General features: G+C 34.6%; 1 non-coding gene across 1 annotated transcript; it reads right to left on the bottom strand.

Annotated features, from left to right (window-relative positions):
* Nucleotides 1-507: 507 nt before the first annotated feature.
* Nucleotides 508-603, bottom strand: TRNAL-CAG (transfer RNA leucine (anticodon CAG)). The gene is given in 2 exon segments: nucleotides 508-553; nucleotides 566-603. It is a non-coding gene; the product is annotated as a tRNA-Leu (tRNA).
* Between the last annotated feature and the right edge of the window lie 13,692 nt (nucleotides 604-14,295).

The raw sequence follows: 14,295 nt of genomic DNA, 5'->3' as shown, positions 1-14,295 counted from the left end.
AAATCATCGGGATGAAATTAAGTGGTACCAAAGATTTACGCTCTCTAGAATGATAGACGACGAGGACGATATTGATGATGATGATGATGATGATGATGATGATGATGATGATGATGATGATGTTTGCTCTTGCTCGAAGTCGGATTCATAGGGTCTTGTGATCGCATATGGTGTTGCTTTGAAGGACGTTGCTTAGTGTCGATATGTTCAGATGGTGGTTTCGGTTTTTATTCGTAGGTTAAATCGAGCATGGATTTCGGTCTTATAGGTTTTATGATTTTGTTTTTCTTTTCTAGTCGGTTTGTGTGTCGAGTTGTTTGTCGAGGGGTCGAGTAGTGAGTAGCTTGAAGCCGTGATATCCGTTGTATTTTTATTTCTGGTTTGTATTTCTGCTTCTTGTTAGCGTTTTTCATTTATAAAATATTCTTGCCTTTCAAAATACTACGTATTTTTTTAACGAACTATTAAAAATAGAAAATAAAGGATGAAAAGAAGAAAAAGAAAAGTTGTCAGAAGTGGGATTTGAACCCACGCCCTCTCCCGAAGACCAGAACTTGAGTCTGGTTCTGAGTCTGGTGCCTTAGACCACTCGGCCATCCTGACTTTTGATCTAAATTTATTTGTTAAGTTATATAAAAAGATTCTTTAGGGTTTTACATCTATAGATTCAAGAATATTGACCTTTATACGATTCACAATAATCGTTTACGGATTCTATAATTATCTTTCATACTCCGTATATATGTTTTGAATGGTATTGCAGGTAATCAATCGGCTGTGTAATGTAGCACTCGATTTGAAATTAAAAGTAATAGTGTTTGTTTTTCTTCATGACTCTGTGTTGTGGTTTGCAGTCATTTTTGTATGAATATGATGATGACACCGATAAAATCCACCGCAATTTCAGCTGCTTGCACCGAAGTCGTGGTTACTACCAGTGCCGCCGGTGACTAGTGGTTACTGGGTCCCAACAAATGTCCAAGTAACCCAAAGGAATCACAAAACACTATAGATATTGCACAATCAATTTGAGTGACTTTGATGATTAACTAATGATACAATTGAAATGAAATGGTAATAATATAATGGTTTTATTGTGCTGATAATGTTGTGTAAACATATTTAAATTCATACTGTAAGCCCATATATTTAGCTATATTGACTTTGTAGTAAGAAAGAGTTAGAGATGCTGGTTGCGATGAAAAGTAGCATAGAGAAGAATAGGATAACATTGGATACTCATGATAAAGTTTCGATTATGGTCTAATAATAATGAAGCTGAAGAATGCGGTTGAGCCGTTTAAAGTTGTAACTGATGATGAAAAGCCATGTGAGGAGAAGTCTGCTTCAGTGAGATTATCGAATAATTGCAGGTGGTACCTGCATTTGATTTTCTTTTAGTAACTTAATAATGAAATAAAAATGAGCATTTAGAGTAGTGATGCTTAAGCTTACCTAGTTTCTGGATTCTAGTTACTTACGAGGAACGTGAACGGTTTGGCCAAGCTAACCAAGAAGCTGATAGATGGACGGCTAGGGAGATTGCATAGGAAATCGCAGAACGTAAGGTAATACAGTAAAAAAAATAATACTTTCAGGGTGTTTATATCTCTGTGAGTCATGTTGTTCGTTAATAAGTTAATATTACATGATCTGTATTTTGTATGAGATCATTTAACATTGAATGACATATTTTTCATATATTATATATTTTGTTTAACTTATTTTGTGCCTAAGTAACTTGGATTCAGAAATTGGCATCATCATACTTTAAGATGTATACTCTTAAAGCCCAAAAACCTGTTAAGTTCGTTTTTCCCTATTGAAATTGCTCCTACAGAGTACTTGGAACGGTAAATTGTTATTGTTAATATACCCTATTTATAATATCCTTAATATTAATCTACATTTCAATTGATGTTACAGTTTGAGAAGATGAAGGAAAATCACAAAGCAAAGTCAGAGGTGATTATATTAATAGTTAAAGTGTTAGCATATTTAAGTTTTCTTGCTGCTGTTGAGGAAGAGATGCACCAATCAATGGTGGTTGCCGAATCTAGAAATTAAAGCAGGTGCCAGAGGAGGACACATGTGCCACTAAGGATGCCATTGCCATTGCTAACAGCTGTGGAATCTAGGAATGTAATAGCTGCAAATGAAGATCAAATCAAAGTGAAAAATGTAGATAAGTCAGGAGAAGGTTACTGAGGTTGAAGCAAAAGAAGGCTCGAATGCATCCATGGATATGGTATCTAGGAAACAAGAACCCAAAGTTTCTAGTCCCGTTGGCCTAGCGGTATATCGATTCAACCCCTCCAATCAAGAGGTTGTAGCTTCAAGTCCATGGGTGCGTAAGTTTAAAGAAGAAAAAAAAAAGAGTTTGCTGGTCCTAGCAGAGGATATGATTATTACGCGAACTTATTCCTTAAATTTTATTTGATTATTCTTATTATTATCATGGAAGTAGTACTGATATGGGGACTCTAATTGAGGTGAGTTTTATACATAATTTTTTGGCTTTTGTATACCTTATCATAGTTTCTACATTATAATTTTGCCATTTGAGCAAGAAATCCAACTTTCGGTTAGTTGGTCATTGATATTTTTGGTACTTATTTGGAGCAGCTATTTATTACTGTTAATCCAACTTTGGGTCAGACGAACATAGAATGCATATACAAGACCTGGAGGAAGGTTTGCATATATTGTTATGTTCAAACTGTTTGAAGCACCTTATCTAGATTATAACTCTGATTGTTTGATTAGATATTGATTAATGGTACATTTTTGCAGTCGGATACCAGGTCATTGGGTCCAACCACCCCCACCAGATCATGAAGTATGGGCATCCTACCTCGTGAAACCTCAATGAGCTTTCATGTTGGCCACATAAGCTATTTAAAGTTCACAGTGGCTGTTGCATTATGGTATGTTTGTTTTATGCTTTAGTATCGAAAATCCATGATTCACAACTATATTTTGTTTCGGTGTAGTTTTACTCGATATGAAGTATTTAAACGAGTGTGATTTTCATACTGATCTTTACAACTTGTATTCTCTACATCTTTCTATATATTAACATTTGTTTGGCAAATGCTGTTAGAATTCCAAATACCTGTTTCCCCATTGTCATAATTGAAAATTGTAGATCCTCTATATCATTTTATAAGCATTGGTAGATAATATAATCTTTATATTTTATTTAAAAAAAAATAGGACAGCGTGCAAACAACAGTCAGAGTATGAGCTACAATGGTCTCATAATTTCCGGTCTCACAAAAATTTGCAATGTTCGAATAACTGCATAGGAACTTGTTTCTGATTAATTATTAGTTAAATGGCTAATTATCTACTACGACCGAATTGAGGAGTGGAAAAGAAACAAACTGTTAGAAACCTGCAACAAAGAAACAACAACAACTTGGTCAATAAAAGTCAAATTACCTTTTTTGGTAATTTGACTTTAGGATCAGAAGTTGTTGACTTCATCATTTCCTTTTTAAGCAGGTCACAAACAGCCAATCCAGCAGTTCAACTACAACAAAAAAACAGCAGTTTTCTTCATTTGTACATGGGGGTTCCAAAGTTGTCTTGGAGCCATCCCATATTAAGAAATAGCTGTTAAAATATTTGTGTATAAAATGAAACTCTCAGTAAAAAATCAATTCAAGTGAATGAAAAACAATCACTGATCAATTATTTACAACAAATTCAGCTTTTAATTCTAATTTTATCATGGTATCAGAGCTAACGGTGTAGATCCAAGATCAATACACTCGTTTTTAGCTGCAATCATTTAACAAAAAAAGAAAAATTAAGCTTCCATGTCAAATTGACGGTAGCTTAAATGCCAGAACAGAAAAACAGATTATTTAACCAAGCTTCCATGTCAGAAATTGACGGCAGCTTGGACAACGATCAAAATCAATTACAATTCAAAACTGATCAAAGTTACCTGAGTGTGCTATGTAAACCATCGAAAGCCGTCACCATGAACCACCGTCGACCACCACAACCGGTGAGTTGTGTTTATTGTGGAATAACATAACACACAATAATCAATTGTTATAAGGTTCTTGGGTATCCCAAATGGTGGCACAAACGGGAACACGGTAAAGTGGTAGCAGAGGCGGCCGGCAACGGCAGCACGATAGTCAACCCTCAAAAAGGACAACCATATCAGCAATTGACAAGAGGTACTTCGAATCTCTTATCTTAATCATACCAATCGACTAAATGGGTGAGGGTTAAAACCTCAAACCCTAAAATTATGCATCTTCAAACCCTCAAACCCCTTCATAAAACGATGAGAAAGGGAAAATCTGGAAAGGATAACCCTAGTTCATCGATTCAATCGACCAAAGGCACAAAATGTAACCCCAATCGTTTCCATTGTCTTGGAGAAATGAATGAAGAGGAAGGATTGTATCCTTATCCTCAACCAAAACCATCACAATCAGAAAAAAGGGAGAGAAATATCTCAAACCCAGGAGGAGAAGATTTAGATCCCTGTATTGGATCGAAATCGCCAAGGAAAAAAGGGAGGAAAGAAAACCCTATTTTTTTCCCAATATCATCGACTGACCAGAAGAAAAAGAGATGGTATATGGAAACTAGAAAAGTGGGTAGATTAGGTAGATTAAATATATTTAATTCAAACCAAATAAATGATTCGGCCAAAAGTGATTCTGCCCAAATTCAAATAAATAATTCAAACCAAGCCCACCATGAATCTAATGACATGTTTTGTGGGCTAAACAGTGATTCGGCCCAAATCCAAATAAATGATATGGATAAAAATGTTAACATGGTCCAAAACTCTATTTTATTAGAAAGTAAATGTTTAAATGATTCGTGTTTTATCGAAAAAGCTAATATAGTCTCAAATACAAAAAATACTGAATGGATCTTTGACTGCGGTGCTACCCACACAATGACTTTTGAAAGGTCCGATTTCTGTTCCGAATCAAAACCCCGTGTTAATAAAATTCAAACGGCTAATGGAGGAATTGTACAAGTTGAAGGGGGTGGGAGAATTGAAGTCACTCCGACTATGAAACTATCAAACTGCTAATATATTTCAACCCTATCTCATAAACTTTTTTCCGTTAGCCACGTTACAAAGGAACTGAATTGTGTTGTTTTATTACACCCTACCTTTTGTATCCTACAAGATATCAGGACTGGGGTGATTATTGGGCGGGGCACTGAACGGGGTGGGTTATACTATGTAGACGAAGTAACCCAACAAGGTTCTGTGATACTTGCACACGGAACACCCGATAGGGAGGCATGGTTATGGCATAGGAGATTGGGTCATCCTTCTACAGGATACTTACATGCTTTATTTCCTAATTTTTTAAAATCCAATGCTAATTTAAACTGTGAGACTTGTATTTTGGCCAAAAGCCACCGAAGTACATTCAAACCTAGTAACACTAAGCAAGATGTACCTTTTGCTCTTATCCACTCTGATGTGTGGGGTCCTGCACCGTTTATTGGGGGGAGAAATTTTCGGTATTTTGTCTTGTTTATTGATGATCATTCACGCATGACCTGGATTTATTTTTTATCTCACAAATCAGAAGTTTTTGAAAAAAATTTCCACTTTTATAAAATGATACAAACTCAATTTAACAAAAAATATACAAATTTTGAGATCCGATAATGGGGGTGAATTTGTCAATACTTCAATGTAACAATTTTACGAAGAAAACGGGATTATTCACCAAACATCTTGCGCTTACACTCCCGAACAAATGGAGTAGCCGAACGAAAAAATCGACTACTCTTAGAAATGACAAGAGCTTTATTAATTGAATCTGTGATGACCCGTCCAAATCCATTTGGACGAATACATCATTCATTGATTTCATAGTGAGGTTTTGACCTCTATATGATACGTTGTGTAAACATTGCATTCTTTTGAAAAGGAACACCATAAATGAATATATAAATTCAAGGTTTTCGACTTTTGATGATTTCTACGTATAGACAATCACCGTATATAATAGTTTTTAACAGTACATCTGTTGACAATACAGTCAAATAAGATACATGGTGATGATTTTGTGAATGCAGAGTTTTCTCGAATAAAGCATGTATGACTCCATGTGTAGTGACCCGAACTTTTCTATGTTTATATATATTAAATGAAATTGGTATATTTACATGATTAAATGTTTTCAACATGTTAAGCAATCAAACTTGTTAAGACTTGATTATTTGAAATGTGCTTCATATAGAAAACTGACCACCCAAGTTGACCGGCGATTCACGAACGTTAAAAAATTGTAAAAACTACATGATGATATATATATGGATATATATATATGGTTAACATTAGATTATGATAAGTAAGTATCTCACTAAGTATATTAACAATGAGTGATACACATAAAAATGAGTTTATTGAATTAAGAAACTCGAAACGATATATATAACGATTATCGTTATAACAACGTCTTACTAAATACATATGAATCATATTAAGATATTGATACACTATGTTTAACATGATAAAATGATAATTAATTATATCATTAAGTGTGTTAACAATGAACTACATATGTAAAACAAGACTACTAACTTAAGAATTTCGAAACGAGGCATATATGTAACGATTATCGTTGTAACAACATTTAATTGTATATATATCATACTAAGATATATTAATATATCATAATATAATGATAATGTAATAATTTAACATCTCTTTAGATATAATAAACAATGGGTTAACCACATTTAACAAGATCGTTAACCTAAAGGTTTCAAAACAACATTTACATGTAACGACTAACGATGACTTAACGACTCAGTTAAAATGTATATACATGTAGTGTTTTAATATGTATTCATACAATTTTGAAAGACTTCAAGACACTTATAAAAATACTTCTACTTAACAAAAATGCTTACAATTACATCCTCGTTCAGTTTCATCAACAATTATACTCGTATGCACCCGTATTCGTACTCGTACAATACACAGCTTTTAGATGTATGTACTATTGGTATAAACACTCTAATGATCAGATCATAGCAGCTCATGTGAGTCACCTAACACATGTGAGAACCATCATTTGGCAACTAGCATAAAATATCTCATAAAATTACAAAAATATTAGTAATCATTCATGACTTATTTACATGTAAACAAAATTACACATCCTTTATATCTAATCCATATACCAACGACCAAAAACACCTACAAACACTTTCATTCTTTAATTTTCTTCATCTAAGTGATCTCTCTCAAGTTCTATCTTCAAGTTCTAAGTTTTCTTCATAAATTCTACAAGTTCTAGTTTCATAAAATCAAGAATACTTCCAAGTTTACTAGCACACTTCCAATCTTGTAAAGTGATCATCCAACCTCAAGAAATCCTTTTTGTTTACAGTAATATATCATTCTAAATCAAGGTAATACTCATATATAAACTTTGATTCAATTCCTATAACTATAACTATCTTAATTCGAGTGATAATCTTACTTGAACTTGTTTTCGTGTCATGATTCTTCTTCAAGAACTTTCAAGCCATCCAAGATCCTTTGAAGCTAGATCATTTCTTGTCACTTCCAGTAGATTTACCTACTAAACTTGAGGTAGTAATGATGTTCATAACATCATTCGATTCATATACATATATATATATATATATATATATATATATATATATATATATATATATATATATATATATATATATATATATATATATATATATATATATATATATATAACTACCTTATTCGAAGGTTTAAACTTGAAATCACTAGAACATAGTTTAGTTAATTCTAAACTTGTTCGCAAACAAAAGTTAATCCTTCTAACTTGACTTTTAAAATCAACTACACACATGTTCTATATCTATATAATATTCTAACTTAATGATTTAAAATCGGGAAACACGAAAAACATCGTAAAACCGGATATACGCCGTCGTAGTACACCGCAGGCTGTTTTGGGTTAGTTAATTAAAAACTATGATAAACTTTGATTTAAAAGTTGTTCTTCTGGAAAAATGATTTTTCTTATGAACATGAAACTATATCCAAAAATCATGGTTAAACTCAAAGTAGAAGTATGTTTTTCAAAATGGTCATCTAGACGTCGTTCTTTCGACTGAAATGACTACCTTTACAAACACGACTTGTAACCTGCATTTACGACTATAAACTTATACTTTTTCTGTTTAAATTCATAAACTTAAGTTCAATATGAAACCATAGCAACTTTAAACACTCAAAACGGATTTAAAACGAAGAAGTTATGGGTAAAACAAGATTGGATAATTTTTCTTGTTGTAGCTACGTGAAAATTGGTAACAAATCTATATTAATCATATCATAGCTAACTTATATTGTATTACATGTATTCTAATATATTATGTAATTTTGGGATACCATAGACACGTATGCAAATGTTTTGACATATCATATCGACCCATGTATATATATTATTTGGAACAACTATCGACACTCTATATGCAGTAATGTTGGAGTTACCTATACAGGGTTGAGGTTGATTCCAAAAATATATATACTTTGAGTTGTGATCTAGCCTGAGACGTGTATACACTAGGTCGTGGATTGATCCAAGATAATATATATCGATTTATTTCTGTACATCTAACTATGGATAACTAGTTGTAGGTTACTAACGAGGATAGCTGACTTAATAAACTTAAAACATTAAAACGTATTAAAAATGTTGTAAATATATTTTGAACATACTTTGATATATATATGTACATATTTGTTATAGGTTCGTGAATCGACTAGTGGCCAAGTCTTACTTATCGACGAAGTAAAAATCTATGAAAGTGAGTTATAGTCCCACTTTTAAAATCTATTATTTTTTTTTTTGGGATGAGAATACATGCAGTTTTATAAAGTTTTACAAAATAGACACAAGTAATCAAAAATACTTTCTATGTTGGATTATCGAACCGAATATGCCCCTTTTTAGCTTGGTAGCCTAAGAATTAGGGAAATGGCCCCTAATTGACGCGAATCCTGAAGATAGATCTATTTGGCCCAACAAGCCTCATCCGAGTTACGGATGCTTTAGTACTTCGATTTATCATATCCGATGAGAGTCCCGGAATGATGGAGATATTCTATATGCATCTTGTTAAGGTCGGTCACCAGGTGTTCAACATATGAATGATTTTTATCTCTATGCAGTTTGCGAAATGCCTGATATGAGATGTGTTATAAAAATGAAATCTTGTGGTCTATTATTATGATTTGATAATATGTAGGTTAAACCTATAACTCACCAACAATTTTGTTGACGTTTTAAGCATGTTTATTCTCAGGTGATTATTAAGAGCTTCCGCTGTTGCATACTAAATTAAGGACAAGATTTGGAGTCCATGCTTGTATAATATTGTTTAAAAACTGCATTCGAAGACTTATGTTGATGTGTAATATTATTGTAAACCATTATGTAATGGTCGTGTGAAAAACGCTATATTTTAGATTATCATTATTTGATAATCGTCATAATATTTTAAAGGTTATGGTTTGTTCTAAAATCGAATGCAGTCTTTGAAAAACGTCTCATATAGAGGTCAAAACCTCGCAACGAAATCAATTAATATGGAACGTTTATAATCAATATGAACGGGACATTTCAGTTGGTATCCGAGCGTTGGTCTTAGAGAACCAGAAATTTGCATTAGTGTCTTATCGAGTTTGTTAGGATACATTTGTGAGTCTGGACTTCGACCGTGTTTTCTTTAAAAACGATTCCTTAACACTTTTGTTGGAAACTATATATTATTAACATGTAAATATTATGTGATATATTAACCTCATAATGTGTTTGATATTGTGTGATAGATGTCTACCACTAGTACAAATCCCATCGATTCACCTAAGAATAATGAAGAGTCGAATATATTTTAGGAAGATTCACAAATTCCCGAAGAGGAACCGGAAGAAGAGGAACCGGAAGAGGAGGAACCGGAAGAAGAAGAGGTTCCGGAGAAAGAAATATTGATACCTATAGTAAATCGATTAAATAAAAGAAAATCCTCAACCAACGGACAAAAGTTAATAATGGTCAATGGTGTTTCAGCTGAGGAAGCAAAATATTGAGAAGATTATCAATTTTTCGATGAATCGGATCCCGATGAGGATTCCGGTGATGTTATAGAAATTACCTCGACCCAATTTAATAAAGCGAAAGAAAATAATAAGGGAAAAGGTATAAAAATAGAGAAATCCGATTCCAACCCCGATGAACTTTATATGTATCGGCAACATCCGTATTTCCTAAAATGTAACAATGACCCGGGAACCTCTAAACCACCAGGTTTTTCTAAACCATTGTGGAAAACGACGGCTCGTATTAGAAGAACACCATATATTCCTAGAAAATTAGGAAAACGAACCAAGTCCGAAGAAGAAGAAACCAGTGATTCAGATTAGAGGGTTGTAATCATGTTGTGTATTATATGTATTGTAGTGTGCTTGTACTTTTATGTTCTATGTAAAAAGTGTTTGTATTGTTTGTTAATTATCTTTTATGAATCTAACCCTCGTCTACTTTTACAGTATAAAAAACACAAAATAGACGTTAAGGGTAGACAACCGAATATTTTAGAAGACCTACCAGAGGATATGATTGATGAAATCTTGTCTAGAGTCGGTCAGAATTCATCAGCACAATTAGTTATGGCGAAATTAACTTGTCAAACATTTGAAAGACTTTCTAGAAATGTCTTAATTTATAAAAGGCTTTCCTTTGATAGGTGGGGTATATCACATTGGGGAGACAGTAAGTTACGCCGTGTTTTCTTTAAAGCGTTAAATGCGGGGAACCCAAATGCAATTTTACGCTACGGGTTAAGAACCTATTTTGACTCAACATATCCCAACATAGGATTTCGTGAATTAGAAAGAGTTTCTAACATGCAACATAAAGAAGCATGTTATGCTTACGGGTTAGTGATGTTCGCTTCTTACCAAAGTGAAAAAAAGAATATCGGATTGAAACTTTTAAATAAAACCTTCCCACAAGTGACGGATTCAGTAGTTGGGGTGAGAAACAAGGTTTTTAGATTATTACGGGGCTGTTGGACATTGCGAAACCCTCGTCCTTTTGACGACATTACAACATGCTGTCTTGTCATCGGTCACAACGGTTATGTTCCACAAGACCAAGGATGGGAAGTAGTCTTAGTAAAACCAGAATGCATGACTTGCTTCTAGACGTATGAATTACGTGTCTTTATTGCCTTTGTTGAACGACTTGCGTATTAACTAGAATTGTTTTTGCAACTGTTTTGTATCAGAGTTTTTATGTGCTATATTTCATGCTATATGTAAAATAGCGGTATTGTAAGTTTGTAAAATATTGTATAAAAGTTTGAATGTGAAATATTATTATAATCAGTTTTTCATATAGAATTGTAGTAGTTGAATTGTATGTTAGCTACTAAGTATGAACTTAACGGGTAGGTATTACCCGAATTAAAACTTATAAGACGCTAATAAGAAGAAAAAGCTTTTATAAATGAGTTCATATTATGCTACGGAATACTATTGACTACTCTTAATATTCTATATGATTAACTTAATTCTTTTGGCTATTTTTGAAGGAAATGGCACCGACTACTCGTCAGAACTTGAACATGAGTGAGGAAGACTTCCGTGCTTTCCTTGCAGCAAATATAGCCACAGTACAGGCTGCAATGCAAAACAACAATAACTCAGGGTCTAGCAGTGGAGTTAACTCCACAGGAAACCGTGTAGGATGCTCCTACAAGGCTTTCTCTGCCTGTAAACCTCTGGAATTCGATGGAACTGAAGGACCAGTCGGACTGAAATGATGGACCGAAAAGGTCGAATCTGTGTTTGCTATAAGCAAATGTGCTGAGGAAGATAAGGTAAAGTACGCCATGCATACCTTCACAGGTACTACGTTAACATGGTGGAATACCTGTCTCGAACAAGTGGGACAAGATGCTGCTTACGCACTACTGTGGTCATCATTCAAACACTTGATGAACGAGCAGTACCGTCCCAGAAACGAAGTTAATAAGCTCAAGACAGAGCTTAGAGAATTATAAACGAAGGGATTCGATATCACCACATACGAACGACGATTCACCAAGTTGTGTTTATTGTGCCCAAGAGTGTTCGAAGATGAAGAAGAGCAGATCGATGCGTTTGTAAAGGGGTTACCAGAGAGAATTCAGGAGGATGTGAGTTCAAGCGCGCCCACTTCAATGCAAAAGGCAAGCCGAATGGCTCACAAACTTATAAACCATATCGAGGGAAGGATTAAAGAGCTGGCGATCGAGGAGGCCAAAATGAAACAAGTCAAGAGAAAGTGGGAAGAACCCAGTGACAAGAGTCACAATTTCAACAATCAACACCACAATCGCACCATTTTTCGCAACAACAAACGTAACAAAAACCATTCCAACAACAACAACTACAACAATCATCCCAACAATAATACCAACCACAACAACAAAAATCCCAACAACAATCTCAATAACAACACTGGTAATCAAAATCAAAAAATTCCGTGTCTGAGGTGTGAAAGGTACCATCCAACTACTTTTTGTCCAGCAACATGTACTAAATGTAATAGAAAGGGTCATGATACAATGAAGTGTGAAATTTATGGACCATCGGGTAAAGGAACAGGTAATGCCCACATTATTTGTTTTGGATGCGGGAAGAAGGGCCACTACAAAACTGCATGTCCAAACCAGGGAAATAATAATGGGCAAAGCCGTGGGAGAGTTTTTAACATTAATCCGGAAGAAGCGCAGGAAGACCCGGAGCTTGTTACGGGTACCTTTCTTATCGATGAAAAACCTGCTTATGTTTTATTTGATTCGGGTGCGGATAGAAGTTATATGAGTAGATATTTTTGTGCTAAATTAAGTGGTCCATTGACACCTATGAATAATAAATTTTTACTCGAATTAGCAAATGGTAAATTAATTTCGGCAGATAAAATATGTCGGAATCGAGAAATTAAACTGGTTAGCGAAACGTTTAAGATCTATTTGATACCAGTAGAGTTAGGTAGTTTTGATGTAATAATCGGCATGGACTGGTTGGAAAGGGAGAGAGCGGAAATCGTATGTTACAAAAATGCAATTCGCATTGTACGAGAAAAAGGAAAACCTATAATGGTGTACGGAGAAAAGAGCAACGCGAAGCTAAATCTTATTAGTAATTTGAAGGCGCAAAAACTAATAAGAAAAGGTTGCTATGCCGTTCTAGCACACATCGAAGAAGTCAAACCCGAAAAAAAGAACATCAATGATGTTCCCGTCGCAAAAGAATTTCCCGATGTATTTCCAAAAGAATTACCGGAACTACCTCCACATCTATCTGTTGAATTTCAAATAGATCTCATACCAGGAGCTGCACCAATAGCTCGTGCTCCATACAGACTCGCACCCAGTGAAATGAAAGAACTCCAAAGCTAACTAAAAGAACTTTTAGAGCGTGGTTTCATACGACCAAGTACATCACCATGGGGAGCTCCTGTTTTGTTTGTCAAAAAGAAGGATGGTACATTCAGGTTGTGTATCGACTACCGAGAGTTGAACAAACTTACCATCAAGAATCGTTATCCACTACCAAGAATCAACGACTTATTTGATCAACTACAAGGCTCGTCAGTTTATTCGAAGATTGATTTACGTTCTGGGTATCATCAAATGCGGGTGAAGGAGGATGATATTCCAAAGACTGCTTTCAGGACACATTACGGTCATTACGAGTTTATGGTTATGCCGTTTGGGTTGACTAACGCACCAGCTGTGTTCATGGACCTCATGAACCGAGTGTCTGGACCACACCTTGACAAGTTTGTCATTGTTTTTATCGATGACATACTTATTTACTCAAAGAATGATCAAGAGCACGAAGAACATTTGAGAAAAGTGCTAGAGTTGTTGAGGAAAGAAAAACTGTACGCTAAGTTTTCAAAGTGTGCATTTTGGTTGGAAGAAGTTCAATTCCTCGGTCACATAGTGAACAAAGAAGGTATTCAAGTGGATCCGGCAAAGATTGAAACCGTTGAAAAGTGGGAAACCCCAAAAACTCCGAAGCATATACGCCAATTTTTAGGACTGGCTGGTTACTACAGAAGGCTCATCCAAGATTTTTCCAAAATAGCAAAACCCTTGACTGCATTAACGCATAAAGGGAATAAATTTGAATGGAAGGATGAGCAGGAGAAAGCGTTTCAATTGTTGAAGAAAAAGTTAATTACGGCACCTATATTATCATTGCCTGAAGGGAATGAT

The sequence above is a fragment of the Rutidosis leptorrhynchoides genome, chromosome 8 (assembly GCF_046630445.1).
Source record: "Rutidosis leptorrhynchoides isolate AG116_Rl617_1_P2 chromosome 8, CSIRO_AGI_Rlap_v1, whole genome shotgun sequence".
Lineage (NCBI taxonomy): Eukaryota > Viridiplantae > Streptophyta > Magnoliopsida > Asterales > Asteraceae > Rutidosis > Rutidosis leptorrhynchoides.
The sequence above is the reverse complement of the archived record's forward strand: the minus strand, read 5'-3'. Positions and strand labels throughout refer to the sequence as shown.